Here is an 11,465-nt window from a genome sequence, read left to right as displayed (position 1 = left end):
GTTAAAAAAAAAAAAAAAGACTAGCTCCATACTGTTGCCTTTTTGTATCTTATGAAGGTCACAATAAGATGTGATTGTTTGGCACAGCAGCAGTGAATTATGCCACCCAGACAAGCTTTTAACCTATGTGCCTTCACTCTGAGTGAGACACACAGGGATGTGCTCTCTTTAAACAGTTCTCTATTGAAGAGGATTCAATCACCATAATGAATCTGAGGCCAGGCAGCAATCTTCTTCACTGAAAGAATTTCTAAAAGATTGTAGAATTTGTAAAACGAACAGCTCACAGACTAAATGGCTGTGTGGGTGAATCAATTATTGCAGGGCTCGCAGTAGTCATAATATTTAGTACATATCATAGAGTGTTTCAGGTACAATAAGATATGCTAGTTTTTTCCCATTCCTGCTTCAAAGTGGTATGTGCTCCACCAGCTTAGTCAATCTGTGGGATCTAGTTAGAACTAGTATTAAGTCAATAAAAAAATCCATCTGCAGCTGCAGCGCGTGCTGGGATGCGAGGGACTCGCAGTGCTAAGCAGTAATTGTATTAAAACGTCCGCCGCCAAGCCGTTCAGAGGGAAAACACACCGTGTATCACGGAACACAAAACATCGAGGGCTGAAGTTTTTGTTAGAGGTACAGTACAGCCAATGCTGAACAGCTTCCTTATTAATACAATAATTATTTTATTTTGACAGCGCCATTTATAACCATATAGTCTGTGTCCAGCTACCCGTATTTCCATTAATCAATGGATTTGAAGACAACTGTCATCATTTCGCTTTATTATGACTTATAGGTCCATTGCAGTTCACTCTGAAGTTGCAGTGGTGAGGCTCTGGTGGGCAAGAGCCAGGCCCTGGTGGGACAGGGAGCACAGGGCTGGGGATGCCAAGGGGACAGCAGCAGAGGTGAGGAGCAGAGCTCACAGTGCTCTCCTCTCACACACAGCAATACGTACCCCCAGCAAGGAGACACTAGCTGGGATACTAGACAAGAAAACAGTCCTGAGAGATGAAACGCTGCTACCAACTGCAAGGCTTGGTGGCAGAAGAATGCAAATCCAAGGAGCCCAGTGATACCACTCAAACCTCCTCAAGTCCTCTGCCACACCAGAGCCAGGTGGTGTCACAGCAGGCCCGAGGCCAGGTCAGATCCACCATGTGTACCCATGCTGCACATTGCCTCCTTTACGCAGGGGGCTGTGGCAAACAGGATGTCCCTTTAATGAAACTACAACATATTAAAAATTATTACAGCTTCATCTTTTCAGGTTTTAGACAATGTAATGTGATTTATTCAAAGAAATGCTGATGATTAGACATTAAATGGCACTAAATATTCCACTTCCTCTGCACTGCCTGATAAACTGGTTTCATTAACATTATAAGTAACAAAAGTTTCCATTTCAGTCGGCCCATTTTGTTTTCCTCACGATCTAAGTTGCAGCTGCACAGCACTATATTATAGCAACCTCGCAGGGCGGCAGCTTTGGGCTTTCCATCACTCCCAGCAGTTAAAGGGACCGAGCACAGTGCCAGCACAGTGCCCAGCTCACCTCATCCCGTCACCCCACGGCCAGGCGTGCCCCCTGGCCAGCAGCTCTCCTTTAGCATGCGGCACATCAGGAGCAGCGGCTGAGCCTGACCCACACCACCTTCCTGGTGCATCAGTAAAGGGCTCTCCCCTACCAAGTGTTCTTCAGCACAGCTGTGCTGTTTGCCCCCCAAGGCCCAGCAAAACAGCCTGCGTCCCACTGACGCTGCCTCGGCTTTTCCTCCTCAAGAGATTTTTCTTTAGCCATGAAGGCTCACACTATTAAATCACACGCCTCAGCTTTAAGTGCAGGTTAACACCTTGCCCTGAGTGGAAGCTACTATATTTGTCAAGGATACCTCCGTGATTTATCTTCCCTGTGGAAGAATCCAGACCTGGACATACACTGCTCCCATACAATTTCTAAATTCAACCTTTCCACCTGCGCCCTCAGAGACTTCATTCTATGTTCCAAAAAGCTGGAATTATGACTAACTCTCACTTCAGACCCTTATTTAAGCCTTTGCCCGCCGGCCCCTCTGCCAGCACCCTGCTCCCCAACCCACACAGGACTGACTATGTGCTCCAAGCGTGGCTGCATAGCTGGGGTGCCCATGTCCTCCCATAGACACACTGCAACCACCCAGCTGTGCACCCAGAAGCCGGCCCTGGTTCCTGTCCTGCATCCCTGCCTCCTTCCATGCTGCACAGGCCATGCCTCCGCACACACATGGAGAGATATTTAGATAGCTATATATTATTGTTTATGTAAAGCCGTAGCTTTCCCTTGATTGCAAGGCATGGTGGGGCTGTTGATGAGGTTTGCTGTTGACATTTCTGCATTAGCTGGCTTTTGTCAATCCTGGCAGGCTGAGAAATTCTATCTTAAGGGCTGTTCTTTATTAAATTTGCAAGATACAAAACTGTGACTGACTCTTTTCTTTTGTGAATGTATAAATAATAAATCCCAATCGCTAAAAATAACAATTAAAATATTGCTCGAATTTAAAAGCAAAAATATTTTTTTTTTAAAAGGGTGATTTTCAGGGAGGCTGCAGAGGGCTGGGCATGGCGATACACGGGGCAGCGCCGCTCCTCGATGGCTGGTGACAGCTGCCAGAGCCATGGAGAAGGGACAGGGTTTGGGAAAAAGGAGCGTGTCTGAGCTGAGCTGCTATGTGTTTTACCAAAGTTTGTCACAGAGTCTTTTATACAACTCCTTTATGCAGTATCTGTGACATAATTCCTATTTTTTTCCACCAGCCATTATATATGATAAATAAAACAATGCGCTGAAAACACTGAAATCTCTCATCAATGTCTTTGTGAAAAGGGCCCAGATAAATGAGTCTTGGAATCAAAGGCAGATTACATGACTGACCATGTATCATCCTCTATGTATTGAACATAGTCTTTGTAAAGATAGAGCGGTAATAAAAAGTGGTATTGTGTGCTGTGAAAGGCTGTGTGGGTCTGTGCATGACTAATCTGTCTTTCTGCATTATTTTATTCAATCTTCTCTGACTTTATGCCTTTGACATTTTTGCTACACTCAGTAAATTTGAGTGAATAGGCAATTTTAAAGAATTTTTATAGGGCTTCAGAGAAGTCATACGCAGACTGTATCTTTGTTCAGATTTAACAGTTTAAATATTTCCTTTGTCTAGGATGCAGAGTAATCTTTAGGCAGAGGAGAAGAGGGGGATGGGGTAGGAAACGCCAAACCTCCCTTCATATTTTTGCAACCTTTCTGTGGGGCCAGGGCTGCACCCTGCTTGGTACGACGGCCGGGCCTGTGCACCTTGGCTGAGGGACACGGAGGGACATGGGGACAGCAGCTCTCTGTGCAAAACTCAAGCGGGAAACAGATGAGATGCTTAAAGGGCTATTGTGAATATAGGCTTAAATATGATCCTCTTGCATCAGCCAATTTCTCTGACAAGATATTGCAAGGGTTGCTGTTTCTTAGTAAATAATGATTTTATTGCATCTCTTTAATGAACTGATAACGTGATACACAGTAAATTATCTGCATCTATAACATTACTGAGGATAAGCAGCGTGGTTTTAGTAATTTATACCACTGAGAGACATGCATTATAAAAATAGGAAAATTATTTCCTTTGTTAAATTGTGCAGAAGTCTTTACCTGAGGAACACCAGACAGATTAATCTCCGGAGATCCACTCACTTGTATTTAAGCTGTTGAACTGTTCGCTGTTCCTTTCCTCAGAACAGTCGAAAAAAACATTTTGAAAGCCAGAATTGACACTGTGGGTATTGTTCCTGCTCATACAAGTTATTAAAATAATTACTAAGCTATTTTGAGGCAACTTGAAGCTTTCTTTAAAATTTAAGCCCAAATCTGAGGGAATTAGCGTAAATAATTTGCAACAATGAGAACCAAAGTGCCGCAGAGCCCCATGTAGGCAAGGCCTCCTCCGGCCCCTGAGCCCTGCACCCACTGCCCAAACACACCACACTCCAACTTATCCCACCTCAGGTCCCCTTTGGGGCCAGAGAATATTTGGGATTTGTGCACTGATGGCACTTGCTACTGCACTGCTCGCTGTCAGGCACAGCTCAGGCCTGGGAGAAGGCAGGCGCAGGCATTCCCAGGGCCCAGGCCAGGCACTGCCCTGAGCCGCTCGTCCCCACCAGCACACCGTTGGCAGATGATCATCTTTCCAGATGCAATTACACTTTAGCATCTCACTTCAAAATGCTAGTGGGTAAAAATTCTACATCCTGGTGCCACGTTGCATCGTGAACTCCCTCGCTCTGCAAAACGAGGATGGAAAACGCCATTTTCACCCTTGCACAACACTTGATTAAGTTTCTGAAAATGAGCACTCTAGTAAGCCTGCCAGGCAGGGCAATATCTTTCATGCATAGACCCCAGGTAATAGATGTGGTTTCTGTTGCTCTGCCACCATGTCAGGGATTGCTCCTGCTCCTCCAGGAAGGACACAGACCCTCCTCCCCTCCAGCCATTACCATAGAGGGGATAAACAACCACCACCGGCTCTCCTCAGCTCCTATTGATTTACGATGCTAAACACTGGAAGGTTTGATCAAGCCGCAAGTCCCCTTTCTGCACGTTGTATTTCCACCAGGTCTTTGTACGAGGCAGGGAGCTACCCCACTCTAGTCTGGGTTTGTTTACAAAACATGTTTTACAACTTGGAGGAATTCTCACCGATATTAGTTATTAACAACACCGAGCTGGCATTTGCATTTTTATAACCTTGTTACTTAAAAGTGAAACAGTAGAAGGGAAGACTTAGTGACAGTGTTCCCCGTGTGCTTTAATCCCAGCCTGAGCTTTTTATGCTTGAGAGCACCTTATGATGCTGTAACTAACCTCAAACCTGGAGCAGCAGGAGGGCAACAAACCTCCGAATACAGCAATGTCATGCTTTACAGGCATACTCTCTGCAACAGCATGAATGAAGGAAAAAAAACGGTTGCCTAGGAAACACTCTAGTCTTGGTAATTATTACTGTAACTGTCTGCACACCCCACCTATAACAGAAATGAATAATAAATTATAATCACTGACTGGCAGCTTTCCGTTGCTGCTTTTGCTCAGCACTGCTACCTACCGGCACGCAGAATTAATTACAGAGCGGCAGCAGGGCCCTGGTGCTCGGCCACACGCTTGCACGCCCGCATGCTTCACACGCCTGCTTGCACACCCAGCCCGGGCGAGCTCTGCTCCTGCCACACAGCACCAGGCTCTGTGCACCCGTCCAGACAGTGCCTGGGGCTGCAGGAAGAGCTGCACAAACTCGTTCCATCCATGACAGATTTTGCGTTTCACAAAGTGAACAACAACAAAAGAATTTGGTTTTGCTGGATAATAATGTATATTTTAAAGGCCCAGTGAAGTGCCATTCAAGAGCAGCAAATGTGATCCCGTAGGATTTGTAACAGATACTTTCTATCGGGCACTTTTGATCAATTAGACTCCATAATCAACAAAGATGTTCCATTTATCTTAGGTTGTCTAATTTGCAATACAGTGTTAAAGTACTTCTATTGGAAGACTAGTTTGTTTAGAAATTAGAACACTCAGAGTGATTTACTGGATTTGATTTAAAAGACTCAGCGGGAGTTGGCAAAATTCACATATCATGGGGTTAATGTGGGTTAGAATGGAGCTATTTGTAATACAAAAATATTGCATACCAAATACACACATCTGATTTCTTTTAATCCCAGCTCATTTTTTGCAACATAAATCACTTTGTTAAAATGAACAGCTAAAACAGCTGTTTTAGACACTCTTGAAACATACAAAAATCTGCTGCTTTAGATGCTCTAAGTGAGCAACGAAAAGTGCTAAGTGCAACTAGTCTTACAGGAGAGAGGCATGCAAAGCCAGCTTACCTCTCCGCTGGTCCTACATGGCTCTGCTGCCTCACACCTTCTCCAGCCTCTGCTTCAGAGGAACCTCTCAAAGCGAGCCCTTCGCTGCATGCAAACAGGTACCCAGCTAACTTGTGGCCAATTAAAAGATTGGGCGAGTATTTTGCCTTTTAATGAGGCTGAAAACGGAGCAGGTGATTTGCGGTGCTTAACCGATGCAATCAGTTGGGGATGGGGCGATGCATGCAGGCACAGCTGCCACAGTACAAACATTGCAGCCCTGTCCCTCCAGCTACAGGTGTGAGGATTCTCACGTGGAGCAGCACGAGGACCCCAAGCCCTTCTCTGCCCCACGCTGGGAGCAAGGGCAGCACCGCACAAAGCATGAAGAGCCCTCCCTGCAGCTGGAAAAGCCACTCAGGGCATCCAGGAATCAATTGACTGTACAGTCAGTACTGTTAGAGTGAGAAAAATCTCTTAACTCCAGCACTGGTGAAAAAAGACACTCCTACTGACATTCATTTACTACCAAGAACTGTACGTGCCTCAGATTCTTGGCAGTGAGTTTAAGGCAGCTCATGTCCTCCATGCGTTGGTGGCCACCCGCATTGACTTGTTGGCTTCTGTGTGGCACAAAAAGCCAATTTTCAGTCCTTGCCAAGATGGGTCTTCTCAGTTTTTGTACTTGCTCTCCTGCTTTCGGAGATTTTTACCCACATTACATTTTTTGTTGAGCATTTGCAAACTTTCTACAGAAATCCTATAGCTATTTATATATTCCTAATATTTATATAGTAGGAAAAATGTCTTCTCTGAAAGAATAGCAAGTATTGATACAGGCTGCCCAGGGAGGTGGTGGAGTCAGCATCCCTGGCAGTTCCAGAAATGCGTAGATATGGTACTTAGGGACACGGCTTAAAGGACAATATTGGAGGTAGGTGGATGGTTGGACAAAATGACCTTAGAGGTCTTTTCCAACCTTAATGATTCCATGACTCTATTTCATCTTCTTATAGGTGACACACAGTAAATCGAAGTGTAAGGTCCAAGTGAAGAGACTGAATAGGAAGGATCATTCCAGTCCACAAACTCTCTGACAATCAGACATATTGCAAAAAGGGCACAGACACATCCAGGCTCCCTATTAGGGAAAACACTCATGTGCTCAGTTTTAACCATGTGGTTAAATCCATTCTTCTCTGCAAAATCTTTGAGACATGAACATATGCCAAAGTGCATTCCTGAGTAAGGATGCTTCCCTGAACCGAGGCCATAATTCATTAAAACCCCAAGGTGCAATTATTCTACTTTTTCCCGTGAGCAGGGATGTGAAAAAAGGGGAGGGGAAAAAAAAAAAAAAAGAAAACAAGCAAAGAATTAATTTTGATTTGAAACTGATCTATAGTGACAAGGGGCATTTGGTTTTGTTCAAGTAACTACAAGTGGGGAGTATTTCAGAAGATATCTAAATAAATCTTCTTAAAGGTTTCTTTTTTCCCCTCTCTCTCCCTTTCTTTCTCTCCTTTTCCCTCTAATTACCCATGTCTGGTAGTCTTGGATCTCAACCCCTTGTTATTTAAAATACATATTCATGGCACTATATTTTACAGTTGCACTGTTCTGGTTACAAAATAGCTTCTACTTTTCTAGGACATAATTTCATTTTGTTTAGCCAAGAATTCATTAAAGAAGCTATAAATAACCTCCTTTAAATATTTAGCCGTGAATAGAGGGTGGACTGGCATTGATGGCTTATTTTAGTACTAATGCAATATGCTTAAAAAAAAAAAAATCCACATTTGAGCATGAATCAAGTTAATGATTAACACTTTCAACATGATTCTAGAAGCTGCCTAAAACAGCACCCGCTCCCCTCCTACCAGCAGGCCACAGGAGCCAGGCACCGACCCTGGGTGCCTCCTGCCATTGGTGCAACGAGCTCCTGCACCCCAGGGCCACGCAGCCTCCTGTTTTCGGTGGGTAAGAGATGGGAGCTGTGCGTTGCTGTCATCGCTGCTACTGAGCAGGAGACCATAAGCACAAGGCTTGGTTATATTAGAGCAAGTGAGGAACAGCACTAGGAGATATCTTGCTCACAGGTATAGAGAAGCAGACACTGGGGGTTCCAAGGTTGCACGTTCCCAAAGTCACAGTGCTGTAGCAGGAGCAAAATCATTCTTACACCTTGTATGTCTTTCTGGCTCACTTTCAGACAGGTTTGATGATGTCAGCTCACAGCATCACTGGAAGTTTCTCCATCTCTCCACACCATCTTGTCCTCGCTCAATGCATTGCACCCATCACTACGCTGACACAAACATGCTGTCAAAGACCGAGCAACTCACTTAGCTTCAAACAAACATGCACAGCCATCAAAAACAACAGCAACAAAAACCCATCAACACAAGAAAACAAGTAATTTGTTTCTGAAACCCAGCTCCTATTATCTATCATTCAAGGAGCGGCCCCAACAAAAGTTATGTCAGCACGAGGGAGGGAGAGATGGCACAAAGGACCACTCACAGTCCAGAAAACCGGGCACAAAACCGTACCCCAAGTGGTGTGGCACTGCTACGTTCTGAAACAAAGTTGAAGGACTGAGACATTCTTCCTTAGTGCTCACTGCCTCCGGCCATTCCCAAAACAATTACAATGTTTTCTGCATATATAAAAGAACTGGGAGGTTTTGTAATCACAGTCTGAGTTTATGCTTCTCTCCTTAAGAGCGTTCAGTTTCCATGGACATTCATTAATGGGAGGTTAAAAAACAATGGCAGAAGAGAACGAGCTGCTTTTATATTCGAGTGGTTGCAAACACTCCAAGTTGGAAATGCGCATTCAAAATAAAAACCTTCCTGTGCTGTTTCCAAATTATACTAGAACAGAAAACACACAACTTTCACAGCTTTTTTACTGAAAATTTAATTTTACAAAATACCCTTTTCCATCAAAGAAACTTCCCTGCAATGTACGTGAACCCAGTGTTTTATAGATCTGTACAGGGATATCAGAGAGGTTTGATAGAAGAAAAAAAACAACTTTTAGCAGACACCTAGTTGCAAAACCTACAGCAATGGGAATACAAGTGTGTCTTAAAATGCTAAAGCAAGTAATGCAATATAATTGTTGAATCCATTTGAAATGTGAAAGTTTCCTTAAAACGGTCCATATGGTATGCAGAACATCACAGCTGGCACAAAACTGCCTGTATTTAGGTTTAAACACAAAAACAATGTATGTAAGGAACATTTTTTGAAAAATAACCCGAGTGCTGCTATCATAAGGCAAACATACACAAAGGTGCTGACAGCATACAGGGAAATCAACAAAAGATGAATATTTAACTGTTCAAACACCAAACTGTTTTTAAACGTTGCCAACAGAAGTCTGAAAGATAAACAGTGCCAAATCAACCGAGGAGACCCTTCGAACTAGCTAGGTGTAATGCATTTAGCTTTACATCATCTCAACAAAAGTGAAACTAGCCATCAGTACTCAAACTTCGGCATCTAGGCAAGGCCTAGTTAGTCTGTTGCATTCTGGCAGCTTTGAATTTTGATATCCTCTTTGTAGTTTCCTGTGACGCTCTGGACAAAACTTCCTCCGATTTCTGCTCCAGAATGGTAGGCAGGACAGGGTGAGCAATGACTGGGTGTGGTATTAGGGAGGGAGACAAAGGCTCCTTTTCTATGACAGTTCCAGAAAATGCCTGTAACAGAACAGAATACTCAGAATGAGCTAATAAAATGCAAATGTGAAGCTATGCCCATAAGGTCATTACCCTATATTAGCCTGATTAGGATTGTTATTTCTTTTAATCAAAAGTAAAGAAATATCTTTAAATCAATGATTGTTCCTTGCATAAGTAACCAAATTGTAATTAACCTCAAAATATAGCACATTCAAGGATGACTGAATGAAAGACAATGTCTTAAAAGTACTACTTAATCTCAATCCGACTGCATAAATGATCGAAAAATTTCCTTCCCCACTGACACGTGCTCAAGAAATAACACAGCTGATGTAACATATAGTTTCATTTTGGATAACAAATGGAGATTCTGTAAAGTTGGAGTATGTCAGCATTTCCATCAAACGTCATATTTTATGACTTAATACCTTCTAATTGCATCAAACTGACACACTGCATACAAATTGGCAAGCATATATTTTTTCTTCCTCCTTACCAAATATGATCAAAAAACAGTCAAAGCAATTTATACTTAAGAGAACAGCAAACTTGCTTCCAACTATTCCCCTCTACAAAAGGTCCAATAAACATTTAATGTTTAAATGTGATAATTTATATGACTATTTTTACTTAACTAAGAAATGGCCGGGACTCGTGGAAAACATCTGAAAAAAAGAGTAACTCAGAACTATTTTTCATAAGCCTATTTTGGAACAGATCATCATACTATGGAGTGAAAACACAAAATTCAGAACGCCTAAGGACAAGGGAAGCAGTTTACATCCAAGGTTTGATGACCATACTGGGCATGAAAGAATGCACACCAGATTTATTAACTATGCTTAGTTTTGCTTATTCATAACTCAGTTACCAAGAAAAACAAAGCAAAACAAACCAGCCATCCTTTTCTTGCAGGACCTGAAAAAAAAGAGCATTTTTTTTGTTTGTTTTCTGCTCCAGTAGCCAAACTATGCCTAGAGCCATGCCTGTACACAATTACGTTCTTCTAACAACGTATTCATTTTCAAAAAAAAAAGACAGAATACAAACTAAGATGATCATGGCAAAATTGGAAACAAAAAGGAAAAAAAACTTTGTGTGGCAAATGGTAATGGAGAAATAAAGTATTTCAAATACCCCCCAAAAATAACCAAAAGAAAAACAACAGCACTTACAAAGGTGTGTACTTTAACAGGAGTGTTTTCTTCGGTTATTAAGATTATATTCTAGAGAATATAGAGAATAATCAGACTGCCCTCACAAAATGGATTACAAAAAAATATCAACAGTGTGTGTGGATGTTTTAAAAAAAATGCAGCAAATGTGGTCCAGAAAATTTGCAATGTGAAGTGCTAACTCCATGGAAGAACTTTCAACCATAGATCTTCCACCTGTATTCATCTGTAGCTCTTCGAATGAAAAGCAATGATAAATAATAGATTTTATGAGGAATACATTTCTTGTAAAAAATACATCTTCTCAAAAAGGTGTTTTCGGTGACCTTGTCCGTTGTATTGGCAACTACTGAAAATTCATTGGACTCTTAGCTTAGGGCTAACTTTTTACAAAATAAAAACGATGAATATCCTTCTGTCATGAATTTCAGACAAGCAGCTATACGTAATTCTTGTATTCATTCAGTTGCTGTGCAACTGTATAATTTCCCTTACGTAGTACAGTCTCCTTCCTTTATGATTAAGTACTGAACTTTCCAGAAGCATGGAAAGAGGTGTTTTGGATCGCTGCTGACCCTGGTATGGAATAGGACAAGCAGAATATTGACAGAACACCAGGTTACAAGGAGTCATCCCTTCCCACTCACCAACTACAGAGCTGAGATTGTCTTTTATTACTATTTTTTTTTTTT

The 11,465-nt window shown here is 42.3% G+C and overlaps 1 protein-coding gene across 1 annotated transcript in view; it reads right to left on the bottom strand.

Annotated features, from left to right (window-relative positions):
* LOC104913009 (unconventional prefoldin RPB5 interactor 1-like) overlaps nt 1–11,465 on the bottom strand; it is a 20,575-nt gene that overhangs the window by 4,348 nt on the left and 4,762 nt on the right. The window lies entirely within an intron of this gene.

The sequence above is a fragment of the Meleagris gallopavo genome, chromosome 13 (assembly GCF_000146605.3).
Source record: "Meleagris gallopavo isolate NT-WF06-2002-E0010 breed Aviagen turkey brand Nicholas breeding stock chromosome 13, Turkey_5.1, whole genome shotgun sequence".
Lineage (NCBI taxonomy): Eukaryota > Metazoa > Chordata > Aves > Galliformes > Phasianidae > Meleagris > Meleagris gallopavo.
Note: the sequence above shows the minus strand (reverse complement) of the source record. Positions and strands in the feature narration are given on the sequence as shown.